This window comes from Aquarana catesbeiana, linkage group LG02, assembly GCF_042186555.1.
Source record: "Aquarana catesbeiana isolate 2022-GZ linkage group LG02, ASM4218655v1, whole genome shotgun sequence".
In the NCBI taxonomy this organism is placed as follows: domain Eukaryota; kingdom Metazoa; phylum Chordata; class Amphibia; order Anura; family Ranidae; genus Aquarana; species Aquarana catesbeiana.
This window is the reverse complement of record NC_133325.1, coordinates 564,117,778-564,134,553: the sequence shown is the minus strand read 5'-3', so window position 1 is coordinate 564,134,553 and position 16,776 is coordinate 564,117,778. Positions and strand designations below refer to the sequence as shown.

At 42.9% G+C, this 16,776-nt stretch overlaps 1 protein-coding gene and 1 pseudogene across 1 annotated transcript in view; both read left to right on the top strand.

Annotated features, from left to right (window-relative positions):
- AATF (apoptosis antagonizing transcription factor) overlaps window positions 1-16,776 on the top strand; it is a 190,960-nt gene that overhangs the window by 164,696 nt on the left and 9,488 nt on the right. The window lies entirely within an intron of this gene.
- On the top strand, window positions 7,254-7,372 carry LOC141130222 (5S ribosomal RNA; annotated as a pseudogene).

Below are 16,776 nucleotides of genomic sequence, written 5' to 3'. Positions count from 1 at the left end.
AGGCCATCTATAACACCTTGGAGATTTAGGAGGAGAGGGTACAACTGTCAAAGCATGACCTGATGTATGAGGGGACTCACGCTAAAAAATCTAGGGTGTTTCCAGTCCATAGTTCCTTAGTGGATTCCATAAAGCTAGAATGGGAGAATCCAGAAAGAAAGCCCTTATTTTCGGGGGGGGGGGGGGGGGATAAAAAAGAGGTTTCCCTTGAAGGAGGATGCATTCCAACCATGGAATAAAGTATTGAAGCTGGATGCACCTCTCTTAAAAATCTCGAAGTCTGACTTGTCCTTCGATGATATGGGGGCCTTGAGGGACCCAATGGACAAGAGGAGATATCCTGCTCTTCAGAGCTTGGGACTCTACCTCTATCAGTCTAAATCCAGCCTTAGCAGCAACATGCGTTGCAAGAAATCTGGAATGTTGGCTTTCTCAGCTTCAGGCACACCTCTCGGCCAGGACTTCTAGGCAGCAGATTCTAAAATCCTTTCCTTTTTAAAGCAGTTGGTTACTTGGCAGAATCAGTCAAATTAGCAGCCAGATCCTCTGCCTTGGTGAACTCTGCAAGAAGAGCCATGTGGCTGAAAAGGTGGACAGGGGACTCTGCGTCTAAACTGCACCTTTGCAGCATTCTCTTTTTAGGGGATCATCCTTTTGGTTCAGGCCTAGCAGAGGCATTAGAACGCACAGTGGACAAAAAGAGGGCTTTCCCAGAGTCCAAAAGCAGGACCAATAGCCGGAGGACTTTTCGTGGCCAAAGGCAACAGGCTCAGCAGGACAGAGATGGCTGCCGAAAAAAACATTGGACGGGTCACAAAGGCAGAGGAATAGATATTATTAGGGATAGATATTAATGGGGATAGATATTATTCAATCCTCCTCAAAACCCCTAAGACTCCTGCCTTTCTCCAACCAGTATATTCTGGATTTGATCGAAAACCGTTACATGTTAGAGTTCGGGTAAATCTCCCCCCCCCCCCCCCCCACATGGTTCCTAGTGACAAGCCTCCCCCGAGATCAGAAAAAGGCAGAAGCACTTTATCTCCTAACCCAGGCACCCCAGTTGGAGCGGGATTTTATACCCATGTCTTAGTGGTGAAAAAAACATCAAATTTCGCCTCATTCTGAATCTGCGCCTCCTGAATCACTGAGTTACAAACAATTCAGGATGGAATCTATCTTCTCTGTAAAGAACGTCTTTTATCAAAATTGTTTCATGGCGCCACGCTGGATCTGCAAGATGCCTATCTCCATATTCCCATTCACCCAGCCTTTCAGAAGTATCTCAGACTAGCAATCAAAATTGGCTCATAGATCCGCCACTTTCAGTGTCGGGCTTGTCTGTTCAGCCTGGCCTTGGCACCAAGAATTTTTACAAAGGTTCTCGCAGAAGCCTTGGCCCCCTTGCGGTTGAGAGCGATCATGACTTAGAATCTGGCTATCAAGAGCAGATCATCCATCAGCAACTGGCCACAGACCTAAAACAGGTTCAGGACTTTCTCCAGACTTTGGGATGGCTGATCAACAGGAACAAGTTATGCGTGACTCCAACCCAGAGAGTTTCATACCTAGGGTACAAGATCTTCTCAGTGCGAGGAAAGATTTCCTTCCAATGGAAAAATTTCTGAAGATGGATCAATTGATGGCAAGACTTCAGGGCAATCAATTGGTCTCAATAAAGGATGTTTCGCAGGTTGTAGGCCTTATGACTTCCTGCTTTCCCACAGTGCCATGAGCATGAATTCACCAGTTCCCACTGCAGTTATTTGTAATACAAAATTGGAATGGAAGCAAGCACACCTTGGAACTTCTGATTCTTCTTCCCTCGAGGCTCAAGAGGTCAATGTGGTGGTTGCAGGCTCAGCACAATTTGTGCAGAGGCCTAGAGTGGACCACTCTGAAGACAGTGATCCCATCAATGCCAATAATTTTGGTTGGGGTGCACATCTGGGCAGCAGGGTAGCCAAGGGGACTTGGTTCCCAAGAGAAGCTTGGATGTCTTTGAACCAGAGGGAGCTGCTAGTGGTCCAGCAGGCGTTGAATGCTTTCTAGTTGGATCTGGAGGACTCTCACCTCCCAAATTTGCTCAGACAATGTAACTACAGTTGCATGCATCACCAAGCCGGGAGGAACGAGCAGTCGGCCGCTAAAAGAAATTACGGGCAAAATTTTTTTCTTGGGCCGAGCAGAGTTTGGCCTCCATCTCAGCCATACACCTGAAAGGATCTCGGAACTCGCTTTCAGATTTCCTCAGTCGTGAGCGGCTGAGTCATGACGATTGGCCTCTCAGTCAAGAGGGGTTTGCAGTCACTCAAAGTGGGAGATCCTGGAAATAGATCTCTTCGTATCCCAGGAGAACAGCAAAGTCAAGACGTTTTTTTCCCTAAATCAATGGGAATAGGCAATGGGGATAGATGCTCTCTCCAATCCTTGGGCGTTCAGTCTTTCTTATGCATTTCCCCCCGGTTGAGGCTAATTCCGGCAGTGCTTCAGAAATTCCTCATTCTGGTGGCCCCTTTCTGGCCAAAAAGGCCATTGTTCTCTATGCTGCAAAACCTGGCTACAGTTCCCCGATCCTTGTCCCGGAGAGGGAGGACTTGATCTCATAAGAATCAGTTCTTCACCCCCAGGTGACAACGTTGAAGCTTGGCTTCTGAGGAACAGCTTCTAAAATCCCAGGAATTTTCAGAAAAAGTGGTGAAAACCCTAGTTAACTGTTGGAAGCCTGTTACCAGGGCCATTTACAAGAAGGTATGGAAAAAGTTAAACTCCTGGATGTCAGACCAAGATATCCCGGCAGTCTTGGAGTTTTTTCAGAACAGGGCAGACCAAGGGTTCTCTGTTAGCCCCTTAAAGGTGCAAGCCCCGGCCCATAGCGTTTTCCTCCAGACCTCTCTTCAGCAAGACCCTTTTGTGTCAGATTTCTTTAGGGCTTTATCCAGATCTAAGCCAGTGACATTTGAGTCCTTTCCAGCCTGGCATCTTTCATTGGTCCTTAAAGCATTATTGTTAAACCCTTTCGAGCACATGGAGCCCATGAATAAAGTAACTAACCTTAAAAACAGTTTTCTTGGTGGCAGTCACGTCCGCCCAAAGGGTCAGTGAGTTGCAGTCTCTTTCCACTAGGGAGCCATTCTTGTCTATTTGAGGATGGGATAATTCTCAAAACAGATCCTGCATTTCTCCTAAAGGTATGCTCAGCCTTTCATAGGTCCCAGGTTTTCCTCTTACCCACCTATTCTTCCGCACCTGCTAACAATGAAGAGGAAATGTTCAGTCGGTTAGACGTTAAACAGAGTCTTTTGTTTTACATTAAAATTTCTAAAGAATTTAGAAAGTCAGATTCTTTGTTTTAATAGAGTTTTATCATTTATAGTTTTTGCGGGTGCACGCAGGAGTCTGGGGCATCTAAGTCACCATAGCTAGTTGTATCAGATTAGCTATTGCTGAAGGTTATAGCCAGCAAGGAACTCCGCCTCTATTCATCAACGCACACTCAACCAGAGCCTTGTCAGCATCATGGGCAGAGAGCTGGTGCCTCACCAGAGCAAATTTGCAAAGCTACTATATGTTCCAGCTTACTGTACCTTTGCGAAGCACTATCACCTAGATCTGCTTTTAAGCAAAGATCGGGCATATGGATGTAAGGTCCTTCAGGCAGTGGTCTTGCCCTAAGGGGTAAGTTCTCGCGCATCGCCTCAGAGGCTGTCCTGGAAGATGATTTGAGAAAACGGAAGTTAGACTTACTGGTATCTCCATTTTCTGAGAGTCTTCCAGGACAGTCGGGAACCCCCCTGAAGCTTTTCTGGCATTGTTATCCTGCTATGATTGTTTTTTTGTCTTCTAGTGCCTTCGTATGGCCCTTGGTGATACTGAAGTGCAGGCCTGGAGGACCACCTTTTATATTGGATTGTTAACGTGTTTCCTGTCCTGAAGGGAGGAGCTCTAAGTCTCAGAGGCTGGAAGACTCTTAGAAAATGAGTTACCAGTAAGTCTAACAGTTTTTCTTTAATCGTACATCACGGGACACAGAGCCATAGTAATTACTATGTGGGTTATTGTCCACCTTCAGGTGCTGGACACTGGCACACCCTAAATAGGAAGTTGCCACCTTATATAACCCCTCCCACTACTGGGAGTATCTCAGTTTTTTCGCCAGTGTCTAAGATGTCGGTCATGAGTGAAGATGTGCTGTGCTGAGCTCCACTGGAGTAATCCTTGCTGGGGCTAGCTATGCAGCCGGATTTATTCAAAGTGTCTTTTAGGCCGAATTGAATGGTACCCGGGCCTCCTGTCCGAAGAAACGAGGTTTTGCCTGTAACGCTTCTCTTTTTAGAGAGCTGGACCCAGTACTTTTGGTATTAAGGCCATTAAGTTTTACTGGCGGGGTGTTTTTTACAGGTCCAGGATTGTGGGTTCCCCGAGGGTCCCCGGTTCCTGAAGGTTTGTTAACGGAACCCACCGTGAAGGGTGAAGATTGAGTCTGTTGGTTTTACCGCAGAAAACCCTGCGGCGGGAAAGGTAAGTGGAGTTTTTTTCTAATTTTTAAATTTTCTTATAAAATGTCTCCTTTAAAGTAAATGTTGTCATGCCTAAGTATCACCACTGGGGGCTGTATGGAGCGCGTACCTTCTCATGCTTTGCTCAGTCGCGCCATGTCACAGAAGCAGCAGACTTTTTTCCTCCGGCTAGTAGGCAGACCTCTGGTAAGTTTGGGGGGTTTTGCTTCCTCCAGACACCCCCACCTGAGCTGAACTCTTCCCCTCTTCAAGAGACTTAGTATAAGGGAGAACTAAAAACGATCGGCAATGCTGTTTTCTTTCACCGCCCCTTCACGGCGGTGGCTTCCAGGTCTCCTCCACGCCAGCCATCCCTCCCTCACTCAGCCGATCCCATCGGATCGGAGGCCCGTGCTTGCGCGGGAAAACTTTTTTTGAAAAAGAAAGGAGAGGGGGCGTGATGCGACGGTGGGGGCAGGGCTTAGCGCTGCGTTGGCGTCCTCCAACGTGGGAGTGTTTTTGGGGGTTTTTTTTAAAACTATTTTTTTGCAATTTTTTTGCTGGCTGCAAAATTGTCGGAGAGACATAAGAGCAAAGAAAAGCATGAAAGAGGTTTTGGGGATATAGGCATTTCCTAGTTGACACTTTTACTATTTGCTTCAGGTTGAGCATTAATAGCAGCGGCTGTGGCTGGACTATTGCTCAAGCAGTGGATGCGATTTCTTCTGGTAGTACCTCTGCTTTGTGCATCGGGCTATGGTCAGAAGGGGGGTTGAAACACCCCCAAAAAGAGCTAAAAGGGTCTCCCTCAAGCTCTGGAAAGCCTACTCATCTCTACAAATGGCATCCTCCCCCTGAGAGGGGTTGGCTGGTCAGAGTGAGCATCAGGGCCATGAAATGTCTGCAACTGTTTTTAACACTGCAGCCCCTGTTTATTTTATGATATTTAAAAAAAAAAAAAGTTTAGCAACTTTAATCGCATCCCAGTGTGGGTCAAAATGCGAGAGGTTCTCTTCCATTACCCAGGACCCCCAAACTGAGGAACTAGGGGCAGGAGAAGACGAATTCCCTCAGGGGACCGCGGTGAGGCTGATGACTCCTCTTCTGAGGTGTCAAATGCGGGAGATCAGCTGTTCCAATCTTAAGATTGATGGTGCAATTTCTTGCTAAATGATCACTCCACATTTATGTACCCTTAACTGAGTGTTTGGGTTCACTAAAGCCTCCTCAAGCTGTGCATACCTTATCCTGTCCATTCATTGCTGGAAAAGCTTTTTTTGTATCTGAGAGGATCACCCGGATAAGCATTTTTTCCCTCCTGAAAAGTTTTCACACTTTATCCTATGGTGAAGGAAATTCACTAAGTAGGGTATACCAGCAATTAACGCTGCTATATCCTCTGTGAATAAGTTTTTGTCCGGCAGACAATGCTCAAATGCTTAGGGATCCAACGGATAAAAAGGTGGAATTCCTATTGGGGAAAAAAAAACACTTTTTTTTCTCTGGCCCAGGAGGCAGCTTTATGTTTGCAATAGTTGCTATGAGAGATTCTATCCTTCAGGCCTTGCGCCCTTCGCTAAGCGCCTTGTAAGAAGCTCCTGGCTAGTTTTCCTTTTTTGCAGTGAAACAGCTATTTGGGGATGTTTTTGATAATACATCCAAAGAAATTCTAGTTGAAAGCACCCCTTTTGCCATTTAAGAAAGAGAGTAAATGTATTTTCGTTTTAAAGCTCCTTCTCCTGTGCCAGAGGCATCAGCCTCCAGGCAGTCACGGCAGCTTCCACCATCAGGTTTAATCGAATAGGGGGAATTCTTCTGCAGTTCTCAAGGATCTGGCAGGAAGAGTGTCAAGACAAATGTGGGACTTCCTCAATAGCTCCAGGGTACAAACTGGAGTTCCAAGAGTTCCCGTCTCCTCGTTTTCTCATATCAAACGTTTCTAAGGATCCAGAGAAAAAGAAAAAAAGTGATCATGGGGTTCTCCATGTAAGAACAAAGGTTGGGGTTTAATTCAAACTTCTTTTTTTTTTCACGGTGCTAAATCCAAATGGACATTCTGGATCTCAAAAATCTAAATTCAGTTCCTGAATATAACCACTCTTTTTTTCGTATGGAGTCAATCCAAATCAGTTATCTCCATCCTACAAGGAGGAGAACTTCTGGCATCAATCGACATCAAAGATGCATGCCTCCATATGCCTATTTCCTTGCTCACTAGTAATATCTACTGGAAATTCTTCATTTTCAGTGTGTAGCTCTGCTTTCCAGTCCAGCTACTGCACCTTGAGTGTTTACAAAGGTTCTGGCCCCTCTTCTAGCCAGAAAAAGGGCCCAAGGTATAACGATTATGGTTTACCCAGTCGATCTGTTCTTGATAGACCAGTCAGTAGACGGCTTAGACCAAAGTATGGTCACCACATTCAGCTACCTGGAACATCTAGGTCGGATTCTCAACCTAGGAGAAATCTTCTTTAAAACCATGAAAAAGACTAAAATACTTGGGTTCGATCATAGGTACACCCAGAAAAGGATATTCTTAGCCCAGGCAAAGAACAGCGCCATAAAGGAACTGATTTAGGTGATCGAAGATGAATTTCTCCTATTCAACTTTGCTTGAGGTTGTTGAGAAAGATGGTGGCTTCATTCGAGGCCGTTCCTAATGCTCAGTTTCATTCGAGACTGCTGCAACACAGTATCCTATCGGCTTGGAACAAAGGGTTCAAGCTCTACATTCCCAATGTGTCTAACTCCAAAGCCTATGGCCACATCACCCTGATAGCGCCCGATCGCATCTGATCTTGGAGGCTAAGCAGGGTCGGGCCTGGTTAGCACCCAGATGAGAGACCACCTGGAAATACCAGGTGCTGGAGGCTGGGTGCGCCAGAGCCTCAGTTCATGGTTAATATCCAAAAATCTACTAAGGGGCAAATCCTTCCTTCAGTTACCTGGGAAATAACAACATATGCCAACCTTTTTTGTTTAGGTTGGGGAACAGTCCTGGAAGAGGCAACTGTCCAAGGGAAGTGGCCCAGATCAGAAATGTCCTTGCCCATTAACATTTTAGAAATTCAGGCAGAGCTCTTGTTTCTGAGGGCCTGAACGTTCAGTTTACATTATTGTCCTGCCAGGATTCAATCCGACAACAGCAATGGCCTATATTAATCACCAAGGGGGCACAAGAAGTTGTGCGGCCCAGAGAAAGGTGAGTCATGTTCTATCTTGGGCAGAAAACAATGTACTTTGCCTATCAGCAGTCTTCATTCCAGGAATAGAAAATTGGCAGGCGGACTACTTGAATTGCCAGCAGTTTTTCCCAGGAGAATGGTTCCTTCACCCCGATATCTTCCTGTCAATATGTAAAAAATGGGGGATCCCAAACATAGATCTGTTTGCGTCCAGAAATCAACAACTTTGTGTCAAGAACAAAGGATCCGCTAGCATGCGGAACAGATGCCTTGCTATTCCCATGGAATCGGTTCTCACTGATTTATGCATTCCCTCCTATTCTGCCTGCATCCACGACTTCTTCGCAGGATCAAGCAGGAAGGAAAGTCGTTGATCCTTGTGGCCCCGGAAATCTTGGTATGCAGAGTTCATAAAGATGGCATTAGGGTACCCATGGATCCTACCATCACGGCCAGACCTTCTCTCGCAAGGTCCGGTGTTCCATCCTACTTTACAAACGCTAAATTTAACAGTCTGGCTATGAAGACCCACACTCTGAAGAAGCATGGGCTGTCAGGTTCAGTAGTTTCTACCTTGGTTAATGCCAGGTAGCTGGTCTCCATAATTTATATATTATGGAGTCTGGGAAACATATGTTTCCTAGTGTGAAACCAGGAGTTGCACCCCAGGAAATAGGTCAAAGGTAGAATCCTTGACTTTCTGCAGATAAGGTGAGAAATAAGGCTGGCCTTGAGTGCTTTCTAAGGACAGGTCTTATTTCAACGACCACTTGCTTCGCATTCTTTGGTTCGTAACTTTATTCAGGGGGTAACACGGCTTAACCTCTGGTTAGGTAACCCCTGAACCCTTGGGACTTGAATTTAGTTTTGTCGGCATTACAAAACAGCCCTTTTTTTGGGCCGATTCGACATATTCCCTTGGTCCTTTTTTGACAAGGAAACTATTTTTTCTGGTAACCATATCTGCTGCAAGAAGGGTATCAGAATTGGCTTCTCTTTCTTGTAAAGAGCCATATTTTTATTATTCAAGAATAAGGTAGTATTGTGTCCTCATCCTAACTTTTTACCGAAGGTAAAATCAGGTTTTTATCTAAACCAGGATATTGTTCTACCTTCATTTTTCCAGAACCCTGTTCTATGGAAGAAAAATCATTACATTCTCTTGATGTGGTGAGAGCAGTCAGTCTACTTAAGGCGACTGCTCAGATTCGGAAAATGGATGTTTTGTTCGTGTTGCCTGACGGTCTTAAAAGAGGACAGGCAGCATCGAAATCTACTATTTCTAAATGGATTCGACAAGTAATCGTTCAAGATTATGGTTTAAAGAGGTAGTTCTACCCTCTCAAATCAAAGTGCACTCCTCTAGGGCTGTTAGTGCTTCGTGGGCAGTGCATTATAAAGCCTCCATGGCTCAATTCTGCAAGGCCGCAACTTGGTCTTCAATCCATACATTTACCAGATTCTATCTGGTGGATGTAAAAAGACATGAGGGCCTTTGGGTGCAGTGTACTGCAGGCAGCAGTATAAATCCTCTGATCTCATGGTGCTCTACTTTGGTTGTGTCTCCCACCCCTCAGTTGGCATTGCTCTAGGACATCCCACATAGTAATTACTATGGCTCTGTGTCCCGTGATGTACGATTAAAGAAAGTAGGATTTTTATAACAGCTTACCTGTAAAAATCCTTTTCTTTTGAAGTACATCACGGGACACAGAGGTCCCGCCCCTCTTTCTAATATACACGTGTATTGCTTTGCTACAAAACTGAGATACTCCCAGTAGTGGGAGGGGTTATATAGGGAGACAACTTCCTGTTTAGGGTGTGCCAGTGTCCAGCACTTGAAGGTGGATTATAACCCACATAGTAATTACTATGGCTCTGTGTCCCTTGATGTACTTCAAAAGAAACTGATTTTACAGGTAAACTGTTATAAAAATCCTATTTTTTTTTTTTTTTAATTTTTAGGGTGCAAGGAAGCATTAGACCCCATGTCAAGTTTTTATTGCTGTCTGTGTCCGAGCTGGGGAGAGTCACCTTTTTATTTGTCCTGGTGTTTCTTGTCCCTGAGAAAGAAAGTGAGTGGAAATCCAAAATGTTAGACTTGGCACTTAGAGGTCAGGCGCATTATCCAATTGGCATAACTGTTCTAGAAACATTTGCCTAAAATAGGAATTGCCCTCACTTCAGGGAGATTTCCCATGATTTGCTACTGTGTTTGAAAGGACAGAAAGGAAAGGAGTATAGAGGCTACTAAAAATAACATTATACATTATTATACATTAATTATTATACATTAAATAACATAACAACACTTTAATCTCTGATTTCAACATATTAGCAAGAGGAGATACAAGGTATATATTTGGCTAGAGTAGAGTGCCTAAAACCCTGTTTTGTTTTTTTTTTGTTTTTTTGGCTGTGTTTGGAGATGTTCCTTCATTTCCTGTGTTGGAGTTAAAAAAAAAAATGCAAGAGATAGGCTCTCCATAATGGGGGGGGGGGGGGGGGACTCCAGTGGCAGTGGGACGATCTCCCCTGTGCTGCTGTTTTGGTGACCAAAATTTTGGGTTATACCTCCTATATACAAAAAAGTCCTTGGCTTTGGATATACTTTATTGAAATGTAGCAAAATTAAGTATTCAAGCAGTGATTATATGCACATATACCAGTGTACCAAATCAGCTTTAGGTGCTTCTGTTATGACATAACCTATAAAATCAGGATCCTCTACAACCAGCTACTTGATGCTAAAGTGGTAATGCTTTTTTTAATTGCAGAAAGGTTACAAGAACCATAGGCCTCATTTACAGGCCATATTTAATCTAAATATTTAACTAGAAAAAAATGTTATCCAGTCCTATGATACTGACACTTGATAAGTACACTGTGACTGCTTCTACTGTTATTTATAAAGTTCATTCGATAAGTTAATGATCTCATGCTCATTACACATTCATCTGGTCAGGAAAAGAAGGCAGACTGCACTGCTTCCATTCTAGTGTGCTTGTGCACAGAAGCGTGCACTCTAGTCTATACAATCTCTGTACAGGGAGGGCACAGCAAGGTGAAACACTTAAAGCTTGATGTTTTTTTTTTTTTTATGTCATGATCTATAAAATGTTAACACTTGTAAATATACTGTATCATGTACACTACATTTAAATGTGCACTTTTTTTAAAACCTTAATTATTTGTAGTTGGGTAACTTTTTTTTTTTTACTTTCTATCACTCATTCTGTGTGTGTTTAGAGCAATACTGACCTCCTTAAATATTTATAAATCTTACAGCTGATCTCATGAGAGGCAAGGCACAGGTCACATGTCATCTTTTGTAATTTAAAGCCACAGGGCTAAAAGCATTTGCAGGGGCTTAAAGTACCCAATCCTGACCTGACCAAAAGAGAGGGAATTGAAGCAGACCTTCCTGAATCCCCTCCAAGCGTTAGGATGATGGTGATGATGATGGCTGGCTTACTATGTAATTTATGGCCTGTGCTTGCAAACATATAGTTTTGTAACCCCTCTGGAAATGAATGTTACAGTGCCACCTTGTGACCACCTGACTGAAACTTGGCTACTGTTATTACATATAGTGTACCAAATATTTCTTATTGCAAGAATTTTTTCTGATATTTATGAATTAATACTACTTAATCTCTAGACTGATATTAAGAGCAAGGTTTTTTGTTAAGTTTGTAACATTTCAAGCATTTTAAAGCAAACGAATGCACAGTTGCGGACATATCATTTCTTGGGGCACAGAGGCCTATGTGCAGCTGATCAATGACAATACATTCTTGATTTGCCACAGCATAGTGCAATCTGCAAAGAGAATACTGAGGAGAGACAACAGTTTTTTCCTGAGATAAGCATTGTGCCACATCCTCTTTCCGCACACCATGTTAATCCTTCCCGTTGCCCTAATAAATGGCCCGTAGTAAGATATTTATTATTGGGGCTGCCATTGCTGGTGACTTTCTGAAAAAGCTAGTTGCTTGGCTGTATTTTGGCTTCAATGCCCAAAAACAAGCATGCAGATAATAAGTTCAGAGCTCCCGATCAGTGTACTTGTTCCAAGTCTGTTCCTCAAAGTATTGAAATCACTCAATCATTTACAGAAGGAGTGATCCCTAGCGGCAGCACCAGTAATTTTAAAGTACACATTTCCTTTAAATTAAACATATCTTTGAAAAAAATATGGGGGTTGCCATTTCAGCCCTTTATCTGAAATCAATAGTGCCTAGCTGGTATGCTGACTTATGGGCTTTGGGATAGGCAAAGGATGGTCACAGGGACAGTCCTTGCAAATATGGGACAGTTGCGAGGTATGGCTGAGAAACAGATGGCTCTTACCTGTACCGCATGGTTCACACTTATGCAGTTTGCTGTTGATCCGTTTCTGCAGTGCTTTTTGCAGTGCATTTTGCGGTTTTGCACATGCGTTTTGACGCATTTTTCACGCTTTGTGTTTTTTCAATTTTTTTTATGCTTTTTTATTTGGCTAATTTGGGTGGATTAAAAAAATGCAAATTGTGGCAAAAAATACACTACATGCTTTTCTGCAGCTTCTCCATTGAAGTCTATTGAACCAAAAAAAACACTGTTTTGCGTTTAAAAAAAGTCCCTGACCCTTTCCAAAAATGCAGTGGCTGAAAAAAACATAGATGTGAACATGTCCCATAGGAAACTATGTTGAATGAACTGTAGTGCATTTCTGTAAAATGCACCAAAAAAAACGCAAACGTATGGCCTACATGTCCCAGTTGGGGAGATTCACCTTTTTATTTGTCCTGGTGTTCCTTCTTGAGACAGAAAGTGATTGGAAATCCAAAATGTTAGAGTTGACACTTGGAGCAAGAGGTAAGGTGCATTATCCAATTGGCACAAATGTTCTGGTGACAGTTGTCTTAAATGGGAATTGCCCTCACTTCAGGGGGATTTCCCCTCATTTCCTGTTCAGTACAGGAAGGAAATTATCCCTTTGGAGTATAGAGACTGCAAACAATAACGTGCTTAAAACAGAGATTAGCTGAAGAGGATATTTGTAAAAGTATATCTTTTTGTAAGTTTCGATAGATTAGGGAATGCCAAGTAGGAAATGCTATGACTATGTTTGGAGATGTTCCCTCGTTTTCTGTCTAGGAGTCAAAAAAGAAGGAAAAATTAGGCTCTGCATGATGAGGGGAAACTGCTCTTAAACAGGTAACTCCAATCAGAAGATTTCCCCTATGTTGCTGTTTTGGTGACAACTGGCTTTAGGAAAGTTAAAGGATGGTCACAAGTCCTGATCTACCTATGTTTTCAGGTCCATGACACATAAGTAGCCAAAAGGGTCAGTGTAAAAGTCGGGTAACTAACATTTTCATAAGAAAAGATTGACAGTGGTAATCTTACTGGTTTTCAATACTTTACTTTACAAATAATGTAAAGTGCATTGCATTTGAAATATAAAGCCATAGAATATACAATTTTCTCGTTCAATTTCCTTTAGATTTACCTTCAACTGTGTAGTGCAAGGGCCTGCCTGATTGCATAACAATTAAAGTGTTTGGGTTTTGCCTTATATGGTCCTGGTTAGAGCTGCACGATTCTGGATAAAATGAGCATCACAATTTTTTTTTGTGCTTGAAATAAAGATCAGGATTCTTTCATGATTCTCGGTGTAACATCTTTCACATTTATACAGAAAATTGAGCTTTACTGTTTAGTTTTTTTTGTTGTAATTCATTGAAGTGTATTTTCTCTTAAAGTGCGTTCGAAAAACTGCTGCACAAATACAGTGTGGCATAAAATATTGCAACAATCGCCATTTTATTCTCTAGGGTCTCTGCTAAAAAAAAAAAAAAAAATATATATATATATATATATATATATATATATATATATATATATATATATATATATATAATGTTTTGAGTAATTTTCTTGCAAAAATTACTGATTATAACTTGTAAGCAACAAGTGTCAGAAAAAGGCTATGCCTACTTTCACACTGAAGCGCTGCTAAATCAGTGCTCAAGCGCTGGTCGTTTTTGCGGGGCTTTAGCGGCATTTTAGCGGTGCTTTTCTGGCGCTAGTGGGCCAGTTTTTTTAGGTCACGTGACAACGGGACCTTTAAAAAAAAAAAAAAACTAAAAATTACCCATTTTAGAGCGCTTTTAAGGCAATTTGGAAGTGCTGCCCATTCATTTCAATGGACAGGGGTGTTTTGGGAGCGCTATTTATTGCGCTCCCAAACCGCCCCAAAGATGCTGTTTGCAGGACTTTTGCTAACGTCCAAGTTCACCGCCCGAGTGTGAAAGCACACATTAAAGTGAATGGGAGGCAGTTTTCAGGCGCTATTTCTAGTGCTAAAGTGCCTGAAAACTGCCTCAGTATGAAAAGGGTCTTAGTCTTTAAGTGGTTAAACTGACCTTATTTGCAGACCGAAATTCATCCCTTTGAACTCTAAAAGAACAGAAGATACAATGTTTCCTTTTATCTCTTTCAGCGCATGTTGATAGACATTGCTGGCTGCTTTTTTTTTTTTTTTTTGACAGCTGTTGGCAGGGAACGGCTCTGCACTTGTTACGTGAATCGTGGAAATGCCAGATTAAGGTCGTGGGGGGGGGGTGTTAGCGATTTTCTAATAATTATTTCTGCAGCTGTAGTCCTGGTAAATGTAAACGAAAATTGTACAAGAAAACTGTATAATGTATGGCTATATAGCCTTAGTCACCCAAAAATATGCATATTTTGTAATTTCATATTGCTCCAGGCTTCTGTTCCTGGTTACCAAACTAGGCTTACCTCCTTTTGCTGTAAAATGCCTTGTTTTGCAGAGTTCAATAGCCTAAGGATGTAAATAGAGCTGTGGTTCAACCCTGTCCTGGTGTAGCCTTTCTTTCAAAAACCTGTATACCTTACATTAAATATTTGTAAACAATTGCCTTTGGCCACCTATAGGGTCCATACCTTTGTCTAGGACATTACTCACATCATTCCTGTTACCCATTGCTGACCCAGCCTTTTTCTGACATTTGTTGCTTACACGTTAAAATCAGTATTGTGTGCATGACGTCACAGGTCGTCCGTCTGCTTCCGGGTTCGGTATCCAGGGGAGGGATCGTCCAGGGAGGAGGGCTAGCAGAGAGGTTGAGAGAAGGCTATGCGCTCGGAGCCACTGCTCCTTCAATAGGCCTCCGAGCGCATAGCCTTCTCTCAACCTCTCTGCTAGCCCTCCTCCCTGGATACCGAACCCGGAAGCAGACGGACGAACTGTGACGTCATGCACACTTCACGTGCACTCCACGCCGGCCCCTAGTCTCTTCCTGATGGCCACAGAAGGAGCTCCCGGCTGGTAATCCACCTTCTGCAGCCCAGCATCCCTGCAGCGTCACCACCACAGGATCAGAGGGAACACCGAGGACCACATACCTATACAGATGAGCCTTTTATATGTTTTTATCCTGTAAGTGTGTTTTTACCTGGTGTCATTAAACATCATTTGTTAATACTACACTCAGGTGGCGCTTCCTTCTCTACCCCTCTCTCATCCATCACAGAGCCAGCTCTCTGAGGAAACAGCAGCCGCCTAGCCTACCAGCCTACTTTAACCATTACATTACCAGTTACCACTTAACCCTTGAACTTCCAGCCTGTCCCCTATGGACTAAGTTGCTCAGCCCTTTATATCTCCTGTTTTATATGGACTTGTGTGTTTGTGCTTACAGTTACCAATACTCTGTCCTACCTTCCCAGTGTAGGTGCACTCTACTCAGGCGCTGAGTGCCTCCTGGGCCTTCCGACATCAGTTGTCAGTGACGCAAGTTTGCAAGGCGGCCACCTGGTCGTCGGTGCATACTTTCACAAAATTTTACAAAGTGGATGTGCTAGCATCTGCGGATGCCTCATTTGGCCGCAAGGTTCTGCAGGCTGCGGTCTAGGGGGTCTATCCCTCTTGAGGGGGTTTAATGCTGTTCAGGTTGGGCTCCAGTTGTTCTCATTGAGCTCTGGTTGACCTGTTATTTGTTGGTTGCCCCTCCCTCATGTTTGGCACTGCTTTTGGACATCCCTATGGTTCTGAATAAGGAAGCTCTGTGTCTGTCAATGAACGAAAGAGAAAATGGGATTTTTGATTTACCATAAAATCCATTTCTCTGAGTTCATTGACAGACACAGCACCCACCCCTCTATGCAGTTTTAATGTATCTGACACTGCTTGTTACAAAACTGAAGGCCTAAAGCAGAGAGGGTGGTGTATACCACCTAGGACTGCCCATAGGCGTAGCCAAGTCTTTTTTCTGCCTAGTGTCCTACTCCTGTAGGGGGCAGTATAACCCTATGGTTCTGAATAAGGAAGTGCTGTGTTTGTCAATTAACTCAGAGAAATGATTTTACGGTAAGTCAAAAATCCCATTTTTTTTCACAGCAAGAGCCAAAATGCATTATTTTCCTTTCCTTAAGGTGTGTTGCAGCATGCTGTCAAGTGTTGTAACACATTGAAGCACATTGGGATGTGTGTTCCATTTTCACAAAACTCAAAACGCAAAGCATTTTTGAGACCTGAGCCTGTTGGAGACCATGGATTTTAGTTTGTTATCTCACTGGGCCTGTATTAAGTGTTATGGGACACCGTAAATGACACCAAACTGTGTAGGCAGGCTAGAACAGTACTGGTTTAAACAATTAACCTACAGTTCTTTTCTCATAATAGCTTTACAGCTACAATAAAAAGTAAAACCAACACTATTAACAGTTCATCATGGCCTAATATACCAAAAAAACTGGTTGAATAATTCATGATATGACAAAATGATTAGCAAAGTTTCCCAGTTTGTTATCGGTTGCAACATAAAGGAGAACCTCACCCTTATCTTAAAAATCACAACAACCGGCACCTTTTAGAAATGTTTAGTAATGGTAATCTACAAACAGATAATTGCAGGCTTTTTATTTGCATACCATTTTTTTTCCTCCCAATTCTTCTCACGGTGGCCATTTTCACTAAGGGCAAATTTAAAGGATAAGTTTACCTTTAAAAAAATAAAATAAATAAGCACATTTTTTTTTTGCGGGTAAAAAAACGTGCTTTTACCATTGTATTTTATTTT